General features: G+C 39.4%; 1 protein-coding gene across 1 annotated transcript in view; it reads left to right on the forward strand.

Annotated features, from left to right (window-relative positions):
* The window catches only part of SNX24 (sorting nexin 24), a 131,341-nt gene that overhangs the window by 79,427 nt on the left and 31,660 nt on the right, over positions 1-20,254 (forward strand). The gene's annotated exons all lie outside the window — the stretch shown is intronic.

Consider the following 20,254-nt stretch of genomic DNA (forward strand, 5'->3'; position numbering starts at 1 on the left):
GAGTGTATAAAATTTGCCTCTGATGAAGTGCCAGCTTCTTTGAAAATTAGCATTTATGTTTTAAAAAGAATACAGTAGGATGCTCTTTCCTGCAGCTGGGTTACAAAGAGAACTACCTAAATTAGATGAACAAAAGTACTCCCTTTCTGCCAAGTGACAGAAAAAGCAAAAGGAAAGTGTCCGCTTTTCCAGGATCTAAAATGATAAAGACTGGAGGGCTCAGGTGAATGTTCAGTGTAGTTATCACTGTCCAAAGAACTCTGCACAGGGCACGTGCTGAGATGAGGTTGGGGGAAGGGGCAGCGTGTGGAAGCCTTGTGGTCAGGGAGGTCATCTGAGTCCACTTTAGAGGCTGACACATGAGAATGACTGAGATGGTGTGAGATGGGGGGTCGGGCGTCTCAGCTCTCAAAAAGAAAAAGTTGGACTTCACCTAAGTTATGAATTTGCCATGATGATCTATCTATCCATCTCTAGGAGATGTTACAGCAAAGAAATCGGCAGCCCTGCCTGAATTTTCCATTGATATCTTCCTAACCCCATTACATGGATCTTGGTGTGGATTCTGTGTACGAGGGCAGCTATAGGCTGTGTTAAGCCAACATACTATTTTTTCTACAGAACTTTTCTTTTAAAATATATATATATATATTATTGATTTCAGAGAAGAAGGGCGAGGGAGAGAGAGATAGAAACATCAATGATGAGAGAGAATCATTGATTGGCTGCATCCTGCACACCCTCTACTGGGGATCCAGCCGCAACTCGGGCATTTGCCCGGGAATCGAACCGTCACCTCCTGGTTCATAGTGGTTCGATGCCCAACCACTGAGCAACACTGGCCAGTCTCTCAGAACTTTTCTGAGTGCTTTTGCCTGGACAACTGGTGATTGGAAGCTGAGGAGAGGCTGTCACTAAAGGCTTGGTGATAAATTCAGGGGCCTCTCTCCCTGCAGGAAGATGCTGAGCCCTTTCCTGGCCTCCTGCCGTCTTCCTGGTCTTTACACTGCCCAGAGGAAAGCTGGCAGCTGGCAGCCCTGAGAACATCTGAGGGGGCCTCTCTTTACTGTTTTTGCTCTTTTGCTTTTGAACATGGTGGTGAGTCCCTTGGCTGCCTCTCCCTGGGAGTGGGAGATGAAAGGAAATGGGGACCACAAATGACAGGAAAGTGTGTGGCCGTGTGCTTTGAGAGTCTGTATATGGAGCTGAAAGTCGTTCAGAGCTTCGGGCAACACTGTAGAGCAAAACCAAACCAAAACAAAACAAAAAACTTAAAAAATGAGATGTTAGACATTGTATGCAAAGGGTAAAATGCATGTTCTGTATAATTAGATGGTATGGGTAAACATTGCATTCTTATTTGTAAGGCAGATTTTCCACAGATACTGTATATCTTCAAGCTTTACTTCTGAAGAAAGCTTTACTCTATTCTCTCCCATTGTATTTGACACATGACTTCCATTACTACTCAGTATAAACATTTTAAGTTGTTTGTACTTGGAATATAAATATGCGGGTAAAATCATCTGGCACGGAGAGGAGTTTACAGTGACACTCAAATTGAGCTTAGAACTTTCTAGTGTCCGAACGAGGTTGGAAAGATGTGGTTGAAGGACGGAGAGCCTTGTTTCCTGTTGTGCACTTAATATTCAGTTCGTTGTGTGTGAAGTCCCTGGGGAGTTCAAGGGCGCTTCCTCTCCCTTTCACACCTGACTCTGTTTGCAGGCATTGGGAGCTGGATGGAAGGTGGAAGGATGAGTGGGAGTGCTCACCAATCCCAAGTGAACTAAAAACCCTGGCTTAGGTGTCTTTTCACCATAACTTTTGGTATTTAAGTCTAAATAAATAAATAGTATTCAAAACTAGAAAAAAGAAAGAAGACTTGTTACTGCTCGCCTGTATAACTCCAGTTAGAATCCCACTCACCTTGGCAGGCGCCGTCCTGCGGCCAACCCACCTGGGCATGAACTGGCTAGGAAGGCCCTCTTCTGGTCCATAAACCTGAGAAAGCATTAACTCCAATGCCACACCATTTCCATCTCCCAGGGAACACAGGCATTATCTAATCCAGCTTGCCTTCTGCCCTTTGGTTATGGTCATGATAATCTCTCTGGCTTCAGTTTCCCACCCCTAAAACGGGCAGATTAACTCTTGAGAGAGCCAGAGAAAACAGTTCTTGCTCCTCTTGTCCAAGGAGCAGTTTGGTCCATGGGTGAGCACAAGACACACATTTCCGAAGGTGGAGCGCATTTCCAAAGGTGCTCTTTTATTTTAGAGATGGAGAAACTAAGGTCAGGGTGTAGAGAAACTTGCTTCACTTCCTGGAGTATATTGGAGATGGGACTGGAATTCTAGTTTCTTAGCTCCTAGTGTAGGCTCTTTGCATTATACGTTGCGGATTTTCCAAGTCTGAGAAGATTTTTCAGCCTTGACATATAATTTTACTTAGGGAAATAATAATAATAATAATAATAATAATAATAATAAATGGAAAAGACCTTCTAACCATCAACTGTCACAATGTAATTGACTAATATATGCCCCAGCTCCCTTGATAGATCAATAGATTAGTGATTCTTTCAATCTATAACTTGAATATTTAGAAACCTGTGAGAAATATGAGTGTCTGTTTGCTGTGTTAAATCATTTGCATAGAAGTAAAAATCTTAAGAATAATTTAATTGGGGTTTCCCAAACTGATTTGACCATCAAACATGTTTTATATAATAGTTTTATCTCCTCATTTGAGATGACTTCCCATCTTTCCTGACAGCCAACTAAAATAAAAGTATGAAAACTTAAGAAGGAATAAATCCCGACAGTTAAGTAGTAGATGGGCAGGGGAAAGAGAAGATAATCAAAGGAAGAAAAATTTTTAACAACTTTCTGTAAGATGGAAATTCCTAGACGTGTGTGAATGGATGCAACAGAAAGCAGAAAGCCGCGGTCTAAACTCCGTTGTGGGAACATGTGCTAGAGGCGGGAGGCAGCCTGCCCATGGCTGTGGTGAAGAGCTGCTTAGAATCAGCAGGTAAAGGAGAGGCCAAGGTGAGCAGTGAAACTGAAAACAACCGGTTCATTCAAGGTATTTATGGGACAGGTGCCCAGGCTACTTACACGGTGTAGACTATAGGCAGCCTGATGTTTATGACCAGGCAAAAAAAATTGTATGACTTTTCCCCTAAAAACAAAAAAATATAACAAAATATTAAGCAGAATGGCTGAGGAGAGCTAAAGTTTCTCACGTGGATATTGGGGCGCCCAAGTTGACAACCCCCAAGGAAAAGTCTGCCCGACTGCGTGCTGCACCCACACCGCCTTTCCACGTGGCAGGAGGTGTGCGGCGAGCGCCGCTGCTGACACACCAGCAGAGGAAACCCACCCAAGCCACCCAGGCCGCTTTCTCCAGAGATCGATAACCAGGATCGCCAGGCACTTGCCGAAAACGAGTAGCATGAACAAAAAGACCAACATGAACTAAAGCGCTGGCTCTTCATCAAAGATCATTCAGGACACAAAATACACCTTAAAGATTGATTTAACAAATAGAGAGTTTCACAAAGGTATTACATCTAAACGATGACATAGGATATGGTGTCAAAGGAAAAATCAAGAACACACACAAGTTCTTAGAATTAGTTGTGTTATCCAACTGAAAACATTCAGTAGCTGCTCTCGCTAGTTGGGATGCTGTTCCGTAAAGTACAGACACAAAAACTCTCCAATACAAGGGCATAGAGGACTGGTCTAATTTCTCCTTTTTAGAGTTCCAGAAGAAGAAGAAGAAGAAGAAAAAAAAGAGGGGAAAATACAAAAGTAGGGAAGGGAATAATCAAAGGAACAGTAGTTGAAAATTCCCTTAAGCTGGAGGATATGAGCCTTTAGATAGAAAAGGCGATTCAAGGGCAGGGCACAAAGAAGGACAGAAATGCTCTAATGCCTAGACACTGGTAAGATTTCATTACATCAGAGATGAAGATTCATAATCTTTCTGAAAAGAAAAAAATAAATGGAGGGTGAGCTTGAGGTTTAGTCATGGCTCCATTTGTTTATTTGAGGCTGATTTAATGGGCAGGTCCCCTCTCTGTTCTGTAGTAGCAAATTACAAGCTGGCATGATTTTTCTAGTCAAAGATTTTTGACGGGAATTTTGCATACATCAGTTCCGTTTGTTGCAGTTACATGAACTTTCTCTTTCTGAGAAAGGTACGCATGTCTGTGTCTCTACCTTGAGAGCAAGCTGTTTATATTTCCACCTTTTTCTTGAGGAGTGAGCGATAATTAAACGTACATGGAGCGTGGGGAACTACACAGAAGCAGTTCACAGAAACCACAACAAAGGATCATCTAAGCTATTATAAATCCTTAAAAAATTGTTTGAAGAAAACACTTCCACAGCTGGGCTGAGGCCGGTTTGTTATACAGTAGATGCAAGGTGCTGTCTTCAGAAGAGCCTGTTATCTGACTAGCCTCCCCTCACTCAATCTTCAAATTATACAAAATGTTCCACTGGGTCAGTAATCTGCACTGGATCAAAGAGTATTATGTTTTTAACTTTTCCAGCAGCACATTGAAGCATTTATTAAAATTGGCCATGTGTGCTTCAAAATGTATATACTGTAAGTGCAGTGTGCTGTATACAACCACATCAAGTTTGTTAAGCATGCTATTCAAATCTTCTGTATTTTAGCCACTTGATCTATAAAAAAAAAAGGTGTGTTAAAATTTCCCACTTACATTTTCATGATTACTCATATAATTAGGCTTAGTTCAACATCTGAGCTTCCTATTAATCCCTCTATTTCTGAGGTTTTGTTTCTTTTCTTGCCCACTTTTGAATTGGTGGCACATCCCCCCCTGCCCTCCTCATTTTTGTCTTTCCATTTCTTCTTTTTTGTTAATTTATATTGTTGTTTTAAGGCCCTGCTCTCCCCCCCCCCCCCCAGACTGTTTTCTCTCCATTGGTCAGATTGAGTAATTTCTGTTGTTTTGTCTTTCAGTTCACTGATTCTTTCCTCTGTTCCTTCCATTCTGCTGTTATTTTGGTATGGTATTTTCAGTTCTAAAATTCCTGTTTAATTCTTCTTTATAGCTCTTATGTCTTTGCTGATACTTTATATTTCATTCCTTTGTTGAGATTTTTCTTTTGTTTCAAATCTTTTCATATTTACTCATGGGGACATTTTTATCATGGCTGCGTTAAAATCATTGTCAGATTATTCTAACATCCTTGCCATCTCGGCATAGGCATCTATTGGTTGTCTTTTTCATTCAGTTCGATATCTTCTTAGAATTAGTGTACTGAATGATTCTGATTGAATCCTAGACATTTGTGCATTATGTTATGAGACTCTGGATCTTATTTAAACCTTGTGTTTTAGCTGTTTTCTCTGATACTGTTCAGTCTGGAGAAGGTAGGGGATGGGGGACTCCACCTCATTTCTGCCAGGTGAAGGCAGATTCTCCACGTGGCCTTCCCTGACGCTTGGGGGAGGAAGGGGCTCCCATTACTGCTGAGGTGGAGGGAGTTGTAGTCTCCACTGACTGCAAGGGAGGGGCACATTATGACTCCTTACTTGGCCTCTGCCGGGAGCCGGTCCATCCTTGCTGTTTCAAGGGACCTGGCATATATAGCATACTGTTCTTAATATGTTTGCTCCCCTTAGCGCTGTGTGTTTTAACCAAGGTCACCTCTCCGAGAAAGGTTGTTTCCCCAGGTAGGAATTTTTCCCTGAAGTCAGGGAGGGGATGCCTCTCCTAGAAAGGTTGTTTCCCCAGGTAGGAATTTTTCCCTGAAGTTAGGGAGGGAATAAAACCCCTCAACTAAGTGCCAGGCGGGTAATTAATCACTTTAACTATGAACAATCATGCTTAAGCTACATAATCTTTACTCCCTGGAATGGAGATAAGAAACGCCCTAACCTTTGTAATAGAGATTGACAGGATTAAAATCAACTGGTATAAATACAGATGTAATAAGACAGCAAGACACAGAACTTAGGAGACAGAAAGAAGACAGCACCTACACAGAACCTACAGACAGAAGAACTTCGCTGGAGAGAACATGGCAAAAGATCCTGGACTGAACCTGACTACAGAAATTGGCAAGAGAACCTGACTAGAACCTGGTGACTGAACTTGGCTGGAGAACCTGGACAGAACCTGACTGGAGAACCTAGCGAGGGAACATGGCTACAGAACCGGGCTGGAGAATCTGGAGAACCTGGCTGGAGAACCTAGCAAGAGAACATGGACACAGAACCTGGCTGGAGATCCTAGCCAGAACTTCGCTGGAGATCCAGACCAGAACTTGGCAGGAGACCCTGACAAGAGAACCCGGCTATGATGATCAACTGAACGCTGCCTCCGTGTCATTCCTTCTTCGCCGACTCCGTCCACATCTTTGGGGACCCCTGGACCCGCTGGGGTTGGACCCCGGCAGGCCTCCTCTGACACCACCCTGGCACCGGGTGCCTCATACACCCTCGTGAGTGTTTCCACTCGAGGTCTAGGCTTTCTGCTAGACCTTTGTTAGCATGACTGGAGGTGGCCACAGTTTCTTCTGTGGTGTTTGGCAGAAGTAGAGTGGTCAGTAGTTTTGTGTTTTGCTAGGCTGTCTCTTATATGATCCTTTTCCTAAAGGAAACAGGCTTTTATTGGGACTTTGCTACATCTGTTGGCATTTCCTGGTTGCCAGCTTTTTCTGCTCCAAGTTCAGATACATGAGGCTGAACTAAAATCCAGGAAAGATAAAACTCACCACTATGTCATTCCTCAGGTCTTCTTTCTTCTGTTAGCCTTTTATAATCTTATGTCTGCTTCATATATAAGGTCCAGGGGTTTTAGTTGTATTTAGCAGGAGGAATAAGAAAAAGTACATCTAACCCATCTTATTGGAAGTGGAAATTTATCCATTGACTTTTAAATTTTAATATTATGCTTTCTTGTTTCTAAGAATTCTATTTGATTTTTCTTTCTTATCTGTCTACATGTTTTTTGGTCATATTTTCAAGCCTCTGTTTTATCTCTTTAAACACATTGACTCTCATTTTCCCAGAAAAAAAAAAGGTAACCCATTAACCATCTGAATCCAGTGAACCATTTTTAGTTTCCTGTCATTTTAAGATTTTTAATTAATAATTTATAGAAATTCAAACAAAGAGAGTGAAAGGCACCTTTATTAGAATTTTGATTAGAATTTCAATATAGCAAAGTCAAAATCTTAGTCCACATTTTCCTGGTTTTTAAATGGGCAACATCCTTTGAACAGTGTACGTTACTGATCATCATCTGCCATGCATTAACCTAAAACTTAAACCATCTTATAAGGACTGATTACAGATATTAAATACACTTCTCATGAGTTCTAGCTTATTATTGCTTGTGGTTCTTTTTTTTTGGACATGCATTGATAAAATCCAATACTTTGGGAAGCCTGATGGTTAATAGTTTTTTGAAGAAACGGTGACTAATATCTTTGCTGCATAATTGCAAAATGTTTTCATTTTTAGATTTGCAAACCCCAAACAGAATGACTAAATCAGTGAGTTTTTTTAAATGTATACATTATCTGTTTCTTTCCGGTCACCTTTCTATTTGCTTTTGTCAAGTAAAGCAAAGCATTTATCGAATAAATTTTGGTGCACAAACATCATAAAAAGTAAAAGAATACTGTTCCATGTTCTTTTAGCAAAATAAAATGGTCCAACTTCTTGATGCAAACTAACATATGGTAAAATTCTAACTGTTCTGTCGTAAGTGTTCCCCTCCACATCCTGCGTGGTTCAGGGTTCGGGTCTGGAAGAGGAGCCGCACAACAAATGAAAAAGAAAAGACACGAGATAATTTGGGAATATTGGGGGACCAGGCGAGAGAGTCCAACTCAAGAGGAAGGACTTCCACTGTGCTCAGGCCTCACCAAGCTTTTTATAGTGAGAGGTAAACAAGGCAGTGGTTACCAAAGTTACACTGTTCTTGTGAGTTTCACTTGTTTTTGTTCTTGGGAGTTTCACTTGTTTATACCATAGTTACACTTCCTGCACTTCCTCAGCCCATTAGCTTCCCAGATAAGATCTGGGGAGTGTTATAAGGTCAAGCCTAATTATGCTAAGAGGACTGTGCCCTCTAAGCTAGGACTTGTTTGTGACTTTGCCAGCAGGTCAGTCCGAGGCTCAACCCTATATCAGTTTCCCACACTGTTCAATGAGCAGCTCCAAGAGAATAAATACCACATTTCCCTTTTCCGCTTTGAGAAAATTCATGTATGATATCATCTGAATTCTCACGATAGGTTTTACTTATGCAACCAACCTTGCTGTATGTACATTATGGAAGCCACTAGTCACATGTGGCTAATGAACATTTGAAATGTAGTTAGTCTGAATCAACATGTTCTAATAATGTAAAAATTACACAGTTTTCAAAACCATAGAACAAAAAAGAATGGAAAATATCTCAATAATTTTTATAATGATTATATGTGAAATAATATTTTATATATATTGAGTTAAAATACATGTTGATTCTTTCTACTTTTTTAATGTGGCTACTGAAACATTTAAATGTTAAATTTACATTAAACATTATGACAAAATACTATGTATACATGAGACTACCCAAAAGGCATTAATATAGGTTACAACCTGTGAAGGTGTTTCTCATTCTCCCTTCCCCAGGGGATATATCCTTCAGTGGCTTTATTCGGAGCTCACCTCTTAGGGTTCACAGCTTACCCATGGGACAGAGCCAGCTTTGGTTCTTGCTTATCTATCAGGATTTCTGTTGATATTCCATTTAAGGCTGCTTTAGATTCCTTATTTCTTACCACCTCAGTGATGCATTTTAAAAATTACATATATAGGGTGTCCCAAAAAATGTAGACACACACGTGGAGTAATTATAAAGCCAGTGTTTATTGAAATACATTTCATTTTCAAAATGGAGCTATCACCTGTTAAAGTGTGTATATACAATACAGGGGACACCCTGTACTTGACATTTTCAGGACCCCAAGGATTCTTTTCAAAGAAAAGCTTGGCCCTAGTGAGTGCTCAAGTGCTAAGTCACTTTTCTCAGTTGTCCAGCTTTCACCAGCATCTGCAATGGGGGCGTCTCTGAGCAATGACATATATGCTTTCCTAGAATACATTATTCAAACATGGCAAGTTTTGGAAAACAAGTTTAATTTATTTTACTGACCATGAGATTTTATTTGACAATGGATTTCATATCCTGTTCATTCAGGGGTGGGAATGAGGTTATGCAGAATCCTCTGTTAGGGTCCATCTATGGCAGCAGTGACTGGTCAGACTTAGAGTGCATTTCAACTTCGGCCAACTGGAGCATAAACCTTTATAAAATGCAGTCTGTTGTACTTGTACACATGTGTACACCTGTGTTATAAAGTAGACCTTCAATATGCCCATAAAATAGTCCCCAAAAAGGTTGCAGCATGACCATTTTAAGTAACTTTTTATTATTATGTATTACACAGCCTGTATGTAGGCTTAATGTCATGGAGTTCACAACATAATAGTCTCTGTATCTTGCCTTTTACCCTTTCAACCCTGCCGCCCACCACCGTGCTTAACAAGACATTGCCTCCCGAAGTAGGCTGCCTTCCCACTCCACTGGGCATATTTTCCAGCCTGTTCTCTTTCTCTTCCACTAGCTTCTTTACTCTCCTAACAATTCTGCAGCAGCTTGGTCCCCTTCCCCATTATGCTACTGTTTACACAACAATGTTCTATGTAAAACACCATTTCAGTTTTTAAAATTTGGGAATGGTGTTTTATATAGAACATTGTTGGGTAAGCAGTTGCTCTGTTTACCTGAACAGTTGCCTCATCACCTGTTGCTACATGAAAATTCTTAGACAAGGCCCCAGTTACCTCCAGAATCACGTGGTCATGACATGTCAGGCAGGTGTCTGGTACCACCTAGTGTTTCCTCAGAAGTGTTCTCTTTGACTTGATAGGCAGTTTCTGTCCTAGTTGGAACATGCCCTTAAACCATTTTGTGAGCCACATTTTCTTACTTCCACACTGGAGTGTTTATGATTGCAGAGCACTTGTAAATTTGACACTTTACCTGACGTTACCTAAAATACCTATTTTATGGCCAAGAGCCATTTTTAGGTATATATTTTTACTTTTCTTCACTTCATTAAAGAATGCTATCAGTTAATACTCTTTTAGGGGGCCTTTTCTCCAAGTCCTATGCAGGATCCCAAAGTATTTTCTTTTTCTTTTTGAATCATTTCATGACAATTGTAGGGTAGGCAAAATTGAGCTGAGAATAACAGATGAAACTGAACTGAGATCCAGGTTTGTAATGTTTTCAAGGTTCACTTACCAGAGAAGGGGCTCCCTCTTGCTTATCTCAGCAAAATTGCAAACCACTACTTCCCATCCTCTGCTGGGGTTGTGAGCCCTCAGTACTGCAAGGCTTACTTGTAGAACAGGTTTCTATTTAAGATCTTAGAATTGTAATGATCCCTAAGTTAGTTCTACTTTTAAAATAAGTTTTATCATTATTATCACTCATATCATCATAGATATTTCTAAAGGTAAAACATTTGTTATGTAAAATATTTTACCCTTTCTTTTGCTCCACTTTCCATTTTCATGCTTTTAAGTTGGACACACGTATCCTGGCCACCCAATTCTGGCTGAGGAGTATTTGACATTTTCTTTCTTAACCCACCACCCCTGACAACAAAGGCCTTGGTGAAGCTGAGTAAACTCAGCACGTGGCCAAGAAACCCCCTGCTTTCCTGGTGGCCACCTTATTCCTTAGCTCAGGTGCTTAGAATTTTGAGTTTAATTCACAGATAAAGAAGTGATGTAATAGCAGCTTCCCTTCTTACAAAGGACGTCCTTTTATTTTTTTTCCTTAATCCTCACCTGAAGATATTTTCTCATTGATTTTTAGAGAGAGTGGAAGGGAGGAGGAGAGATGGAGAGAAACATTGATATGAGAGAGACACATCGATTGGTTGCCTCCCACACAGCCCCCACCAGGGCCAGGGATTGAGCCTGCAACCCAGGCACGTGCCCTTGACCAGAATTGAACCCGGGACCCTTCAGTCCATGGGCTGATGCTCAGTCCACTGAGCCAAACCAGCTAAGGCACAAAGGATTCTTTTAAACTGCAACTGAAATAAAGAACAGGCCCTAATGTATAGGGGAGGGCTGTATTGGTGAAAAAGATGTGCAGTTTGGGCTTCAAAAAAGCACTGCAGAAGCCTATAGAAGTAACAGTATTGGTGAAGGTCCTGCTTATAACATGAGACAAAACTGTTCTTTGTTCTCGTTAAAGATTGTGAACAGTGTGTTAAATAATATTAATGGCTGGGATTGTCAGTATTTAACAGTACTTTCCTTGTACAAGTGATTTTATTGATCGATATGGACTCAATGTAACAGGGGCAGATTATTTTTACTGATTTTATCAAAACCTTAACCAAGTTTGTTAGTGCACCACGTATCTTTAAATAGATCTAGATGATGATATAGATTAAGAAAAGCAAACCACCATCCATCTCTTTTTGATCTGTTAATAACTTAGATCCATCATTGCTGGCTAGTGTTTCCAGACTCTGCTGTGCATACATGTTTCTGTGGAGCCTGGTGAGAAATCCTGTAACCTTGTTTCAGTGGCTGGTTTTCACACAGAAAAGCCCTAGCCACTTACCAGAATTTGGCAGACATGTTTGTCATCGTAATTGGTGAAATAATTAACAACATATAAATTTTAAAAAAATCATTTTAAAAGTCTCTGTTTTCTATTTTTAGTTTTCATAGACAGGGACCTACAGATTCTTAGGTTTCATGGAAGTTCAAGAAGACTTTTCTGTGCTAAGTTAAAAATTCTTTATGAAGGCTACAAACAGTCACCTAGTTCTATGTATGATATTTCTTCTCATTATATATTTTAAAGGTTTGCTTTTTAATTACATAGAATTATGCTGCTTAATTTCAAATGCTTTTTGTTTTTCAGTGACTTGTGGGCTTACGTTGGTCTCAAAATGACTTACTAGTATACTTCCTTTACAATGATTCTCAGTGCAGAATAAATTTTTTTAAACTTCGGAAACCAGTCACACATATGATCTCTTTAAAGAAAACAATACACTTTCCTTTAAATGATATAAATTGAACCAGTATTTTAAAGACTCAGATGATGCATTCTTGCTCACCTTGGTGGGTGATCCTGGTGGGAGGAAGCCTGCCCCTCAGAGCTGTGGCTAATGAGCCCTTAGAAGTAATATAGGTCCATGGAAGTGACATCAGCAATGGCAATTTAAGAAGCTTTAGGAACTCCAAAATATTTATGATTTTATGGAGAGGAGTCTTTGTGAAGGAAAGGAATGGAATATGCACTGAGAGGTCACCAGTTTAATTCCTGGTCAGGGCACAAGCCCATCAATGTTTCTCTCTCATTGATGTCTCTCTCTCTAAAATAAATAAAAACATATTTTTTTTTTTTAAAAAAAGAAGGGAATGGAATAGAGATATGCATTCCAGTATACCAAAGGTGGCTGCAAAGCTTTAATCAGGCTTAAAATATAAAATCTTGGGAGTTTTAAACCTATGAATCATCAAATATTGATTCCCTGGTTTGGCATCTGAACTGATTTAAAAAAAAAGTGTCTACTCTCAGTAGACACTAGGAAAGGTTCAGTGACCTAAACTAGAGCCCCTGGTTAATAAAATGAATGTTTGGGGTTAAATTCTCCTCCACCAGCTGGCTGTGCTGTGGGCGGGACTCCCGGCTGCGTACTGTTTCTAGAAAGAGGCTTGGTGGAATGCGTGGTGCGAACACCCAGGCCTGCACGCTGATGACACTTCATGTGTGTGGCTGGACCACACGCTGCTTTTCTTTAAAAGTGGATGGTTATATCTGATAAAAACAAACTTAACATCTTGAGCCAGCATTGTGTTTGTGAATATTAGCTCCTTTAAGGCGGCTAGAGTGCGCTTGAGTCTTTCTTTAGTACTAGAGTTTTCCATCCAGCAAAGATTTTAGGAAGCCTGACATTTTTCTTGAGATACTTTTGATTTTGTGGGTTGTAAAAGAACTGGCTTTTGTAGTGAGGTTCACTTTTAGCTTGATGACTCTAGTTTAATCAAAGCAAGTTCACTGTGTTCTATACTCATTTCTTTTTTTTATATAAGTCATCTTTTTCTTCACAGACTTCAAGATTTCCCTCCTTGTAGGCTATTATATTTTTAGTATAATAGCATTTTTGTTATTGTTTTGATTTCTCCATGTGTGCTTTTTCAACAGTTTTGAAAACTCCAAAGGATAAAAATAATTTTCTGTAATTCTTCCACTTAGACCACTGGTTCTGAACCTGGGCATTTTACCCCACAGGGGACATTTGGCGATGCACAGAGGCATTTTCGGTCATCACCGCTGAGGACGGGGATGGTATTAGCATTGAGTGGGTAGCGTCAGCTATGCTGCTGAACATCCTACAATGCATAGAGCAGCCCTCAACAAACAGTCATTTGGCCCAAATTGTTAATCATGGTGAGACTGAGAACCCTGACTTTGACATCTCAAAAGTGTGGTGTGCTTCCTTTGTCTAGTCACTGTACATATTTTAATCATATATCTTAACAGATTTGTTTTGTCATCTTTACTGCTTTATAAACTCTTCTTTTAATTTAAAAACATCACAGACATTTACTATATATTAAATATTTCTATAAGGCAAGTTTTTTTTTAATATCTTAACTTTTGTATTGACAGTTTTCAACATGTGAAAAAGTAGAACCATATAATAAAATCCTAGATACCCATCATTCAACTTCAGCAATTACTGACTCAGGGGCAGTCTAATTTACTAGTATATTCCCATACTTACCCCACCATCCCATATTATTTTTGAAAAAACTCCCAGATATTATATTTTTACCTATTAATATTTTAGTATGTTATCTCTAATAGATAAAGATCCTTTTTTAAAAAAATATATTTTATTGATTTTTTACAGAGAGGAAGGGAGAGAGATAGAGAGTCAGAAACATCGATGAGAGAGAAACATCGATCAGCCGCCTCCTGCACATCCCCCACTGGGGATGTGCCCGCAACCCAGGTACATGCCCTTGACCGGAATCAAACCTGGGACCTTTCAGTCTGCAGGCCGACGCTTTATCCACTGAGCCAAACCGGTTTTGGCAAAGATCCCTTTTAAAAACAATTTTTAATAAGGCCCCATAATATTCTTTGCTAAGGATGCATTATAAATTACTAACCTGAGAGCCTGCTGTTAAGTTTTGGGGTGGTTTCTATTTTGTTTGTTTTTCCTAGAGTTTTGTTTTTGTTTTCATCTTTCTATGGCAGATTCTCCTTGTTCTACAGGTGAAGTAGCAAGTGTGCAAACTAAGCAAGGCAAGAGTGAGCACAAGGCCCTTAATTTCATTAAACACTGTGTAACTGGTAAAGATTAATGTACATATCTCTTGCTAATTCTTTCCAATTACTTAGTTCATATAAATTCCCAAGCCTGGTTAATTATGCTGAAGTCAGGGAGTAATTTTGAATGGTGTTCCGACAACAAGGGAATTTTCCTGGTGTAACCTTGCCCTCTCACACAGACTCTCAGCACATTAGGCCCTCAGCCTGCAGTCCATTCATTTTCTGCTCAGGCGTAATTGCTGCCGACTGGCTGCCACAGGTACCTGGATAGCCTGCGTTTAAGGAGGCAGGGACTTCTGAGAACAAATAAGGAAAGATTAATTGTTTGTTTTGCTCCCTCCCAAGAGAAATGTGGGTGCTTAATCAAGAAAAATAATTTCTTCTGTTGATTTGGCTTATTTGAAGAAAAGATAATTGTGTAAAGGTGGAAGCAAAACGATGCCTTTTATAAGAGGTATTGCCACTTACCTACACAAGAGACAAGGATACAGGGAAATAAATGTAAGACACTGATGAAATGGATGAGGATGGCTCGCATTTCTCATAGTAAGTAATCTGGCTGTTGGGGCTTTTATTTGTACCAATAGTGGTAGCTAGTATTGTCATTTGTTTTGTCTGGATGTTCGGAAATCTAATCAAGGAGACAATAGTGTGGAAAAAAATCAACAACACTTTTCCAAATTGTTCTTAATTGCTAGAGTACAAAGTGAGCTAAATGCTGTGATGTTTCCAATTAAAGAACCTGTTTCAAGCAAGCACTATTAAATCTATCTTTCCCAATCTGATAAATAAGCGATCAAAGAGTGGAGCAGATTAATTGAGAGCAATTAGTTCCAGATTCCTTAAAATAGGTAAAGTGAACTAACCTTATTAATGATTTTGGCAATTTTTGGCATGATAGCTGTATCACTTGTACCTTCTGGCCAATCAAAAAAGGAAACTGACTAAATGTTACCACATTGCTTATGATTTTTAGTCCCCAAAACCATTTGCTTCCCAAATCTCAAGTTATAGAAGAACATTTGATGTGTTCTAAATTAAAGTCGACCTTTGAATTTGGAAAGGAGAAAGTAAAGAAATTAAAAGAATGTGTAATGTCCCTCTGACAGGAAGGGATAGAGTTATAAATGCAAGAGTGTCTACACCAGGTGAGTCAGCAAAACTCTGCTGGAGATGACCAGCTCTCTAAGTATTTTAGGTTATGCGGCCTTGTGGGCTACTCAACTCTTGTAGTGTGAAAGCTGCCATAGATGATACATAAACAAAGAAGAGGTATTCTAATAAAACTTTATTGGCAAAACTAGGCAGTAGGCTAGATTTGGCCCTCTGGCTATAGCTGACCCCTAGACCTAGAGGTCGGTGGCAGATTTGGGGTGGATGGACAATAGCAGAGGGCTGGAAGGGAAGAATGTGGCCTGGCATCAGGTGGGCTCAAAGTCCTGAATCTCCATTCACTGCCGCCTAAGCTAGGGTAGTTGATTAACCTCTCTGAGCACTACTCATTTTCTGGGAAGGGGGATAAGAAGGTATACCTCACAGAGTTGTTAATGAGGAGGGCATGAGCTAATATACACGATGCATTACCCAGTTCCTGAAATATAGAATAGGCATACATCATTCTGTCTTCAGATATGGGCCATATTTGGCATGTACATTTTGTCCTCATTTTCCCTAAACCCTAAAATATTCCAAAGACTCCAAGGAGCCACAGGGATTAATACCAAAATATTAATTATTTAGCCAGGAAAATTCACTTAGAAAATATTCTTTTAGGAATTATCTCACCAAATTAGCTAAGCCCATGGCTAATTTAAAATGCCTGTGGGAGCCATACCTAGCAGAAATTTTCAAAACAATGCAGAGTGTTGTCACTAGGAAGTTCTGATGGAATGTTTTACCCATTCATTCACTTATTCATTCATTAATAAAATAAACATCTTTAAGGACCTATTCTGGGCTAGATACTCTGCGTAATGTTTTATTTAGGTTTATTGTTTCACAGTTCTCTCAGCTTCATCCTTGCTCAACAGCATCATCTGGTATTTGAAGTCCGCCTGCCTAAATATGGATCATATTGTATAGGAAGATGTGTGTAAGCCTACCTGCAAAGTACCTCCGATTTCCTCAGTAGACAAAATAGTAGCAATCAGCAGGCAAATCACTTTTAACCTTTCAGAGCCTGCTGGTCGAAGGAGAGGATTTAAAGAATGCCAGTGCAGGACTCTCATTAGCTCTGGCTACTCTGGGTCACCCTAAGGTGGATATTCCTTCTCAGTTTCATCTCTGGTCATACCCACCTACCTAAAAATTATTTTATGGCACCTTGTCAGCTACCAAATTGTGATATTCCTAGGCCAGGTGTTCAGAACTCCAGCCTTATTGTACATGTGCCTTATGTGCCAGTCACACTAGTTTACTGCCTGTCTTTGTCTTGGCCCTGGGCTTATTATACCCCTATCTGGTACATCCCTTTCCCTCATTTCTGTTTACCATCCTGCAGGCTCATTTTAGTACCCCTTCTTTTGTGGGACCTTTCTTGACTCTCCACGTCCAGATATGATATTCTCAAACCCTAATGCACCTTAGTTGACCTGTCACATTTTACCTTCTGTGGTAGCTCTTCCAGTACGGATCCTTTCCACACCAGGTTATGTATGCGTCCTGCATTTCACCCTCTGGGCTCCCCTCAGCAGCCTCTAACTTAGCTCAGTCCACCCTGACTACTGGCTGTCCGATAATTTAGTCTTAATGGTATTTCATATTATCCTAACCCTTGCTTTTGTTATATGTTTTATTCTCTTTGATAGTTTGGGACATAATCTTAGACTCAGATGTAAGTAACGTCTGCTTTCATCATGCAGTATTTCATTGTGTCATATTCTCTGAGTTGCTCACGGTTTTTTTCTGTATTTTTTGACATGTGCAACATTCAAAGTTTGGCTGCATAAAAATTTTAAAATTCTATAAAGCAAAATAGTCACCACAAATTCATGTCATAAGATAGGTAGACTAAAAAAATATGCTCAACACATATGACAAAGATCTAATTCCCACAATGTGCAAAGAGCTTTCAAATTTTAAAAATTTAGGAAAATGGGCAGAATTCTTTCATTAAAAATAATTATAAATGGTCAGTTAACAAGAGAAAAAGTTACTTCACTATTAATTAGAGAATGGTCAATTAAAGTGAGATAATATATTTGCTTATAAATCTGCAGAAATTAAGCAAAACATTTGTACTCATCATTGGTAAGAAATAAACATTCCCATAGGCGTATAAGGGCCTGCCAATTGTGGCAACATTTTGGAAAAGCAATTTGGCAATTCCTGATCTCTGAATTTATTCTACCATTATTTTTGCATGCTTAGACAATGCTGGATGTAAGATATTTATTTCATTGCAATATAATTATAAAAATTGCCCAATTTGGGGGGGGGGGGGAATTGGTTTAAAGTATATTGGAATATTTATACAGTGGAAAGCTATACAAAATACTCCATAGCAGTTCAAAAGAATGCTATAAATATAGATACTGATAGGGAGAGATGTCCAAGACTATTAATTGATGCAGAAAGAAGGGAAGTTGTCCAGATACATTTTTAAAAGTAATGCTTTATGTTTTGATCAGTAACATTCTCAATTTAGAGCTCTGTGAAGACCAAAATATGGGAAAATCTGGCAATCAATCAAAGTTAGAGAAAACAAGCAAATAGAAAATCTTTTTATAGTTGAAGTTTTTAAAAGCCTTATTTAAGTATAAGAAATCTATATCATTTATTCCCATAACCACAACTTTCTATTGTCCTCTTCTTGGGAAGACAAATCACATGAGTTTAGTAATCCTGCTGGATGTTCACCAGCCTAAGAAATTTGCTGTAGAACCAGAGGGATGACACTCACTCTTCTAGATGGATGCTGTTCATGTTCCATTGGCACAAAAGGTTGCTAAGCATCCCCTGGTCAGCTTCTGCCAGCCCTTTACGCTGGTAATTGCATTGTTCCACGTCTTTATCAAGGAATCCCTTGCCGGCGAGTTTTGGGGAGGGACAAGTGTCAAGGATGAGAAGCCACAGTGAAGTGGCTGTGACTGAGCAAAGATTGCACTGCTCAGGTCATTCTACAAAACTTGTCAGTTTGCTTCCCAAATAAATGCCTCGAGTGCGTAAAACACGGAGCCCAGTGACCCCAGGAAGAAAAATCAATTGCAGTTCATATTTCATATGCCTGTAATTGCTTGTGGAAGCATGGCAGCCGTTTGTGTGCAAGCAGCTTTTCCTCTCCTCTTGTTTCCTTTCTTTTCTCATTTCTGCTGATCATGTCTTTCACATGCTCTGCCTTATAGTGAAGCGAAATCTTGGGCTTCTTTTCCTTGTCTACATGACCATTCTTAGTACGGGCGCCCCGGACTGGATTTGACCAGCGCATTGAACTGTAGATAGGCATAGACCATGCACTAGAAACGGCTGTTTTGCTTTGAGATTCTTGAAGGATTTGGGTGTTTGGTTATTTGTATATTTGTTTTGTTTTGAGGCGGTGGGGTTCTGAAAAGAATCAGAATAGTTCTTTTATTAGGGTTTTAAACATCAAAATTGAGCGAGTTGTTTTGGTGTGTGGTTGTGATCTTAAATGTTTTCTTATCCTGACAGGGGATTCATAATACCTGCTCATTTTGAAAACCACCCAGTCTGTCTATCCCATCAACCCCTCTTGCTCCGAGCCACCCCCCCCCCCCCGCCCCACCTCTTTCTCATGTGAAGCTACTTTTGGATCCGTAGCCCTTCTGTGGACTGAGATGTCATAGGGCTGGAGAAAATGCTGCTTACTTTATGGATTACTGTTAGGTCAACAAAACTTTGGCAGCATTGATTAACTTGACAGTGAGTACAGCAGTACATTTATCACTTATGGCTGTGCTGTAGAAAATCTAATAAGAGGCAAACAATTCCCTTTAGAGCAGTAACAGGTTCACTGTGGCTAACGGTGCATGCACTGGAAATTTCTGCCTTTAAATTACACCCTTGCCGCTGTTGGGTCATCGACTCAGAGCTACTGCACTCCTGTAGTCATGGTGTTGTTATTAATTTCCTCACAGTTATTTGACTAAAATAAAAATTTAAATTGTTACATATATAGTGTGTGTTTTAAAATCTGAGTAGATACACTTCTAGAATGATGGTCTTAAGATAAAAGCCAGAAATAGAGAGTTCTTTGTATGAAGCTAGAAAGATGGCAAGGAAATCACTTCCCACAATCAGTGCTGTATAATTTAGTTTGTTTCATAATGGAGAACTTTGGGAAATGTTAGTCTCAACTAAATACTTTGCAAGGAAAAGTATTTGCAGTCGTCTTTGATGTGAAGTGAATAGAAACGTGGTGATAGAAATTGAATGGGATTTTTTATTGTTTTTTTTCTTCATACTAACGATATCTCATTAAGACTTTTAATGCTTATCTATTTTCCTTTCTTCTACAGAGTAAACAGCATCACACATTTTCCCCATATATCATTTAGATCTTTAGGAATGAGGACAAAATATGTTTACTGGATAACACATTATATGTAATGATCAAAGAGGCAAGTGTAAGTGTGATGAATCTAGTAGATCAGTGTAAGGAAGAAAAAGGTTAGTTAGGTTTTTAACCTGTGTTCTAATCCTTTTCTGGAAAACTAAACAGTATTTGATGAATAGGTAACTCTTGTCATTTTTATAGTCTACAGAATGTCTGAAGCCACCTTCTCAGGGGCAATTCTTATTTCACAGGCAATGATTGTCTTTCTATTAAACTGCTTTTTAGATTTTCCAGAAGTAGACCTAATTTATCTTAT

Source organism: Myotis nattereri (assembly GCF_964212035.1).
Source record: "Myotis nattereri genome assembly, chromosome: 4".
Taxonomy (NCBI): Eukaryota; Metazoa; Chordata; class Mammalia; order Chiroptera; family Vespertilionidae; genus Myotis; species Myotis nattereri.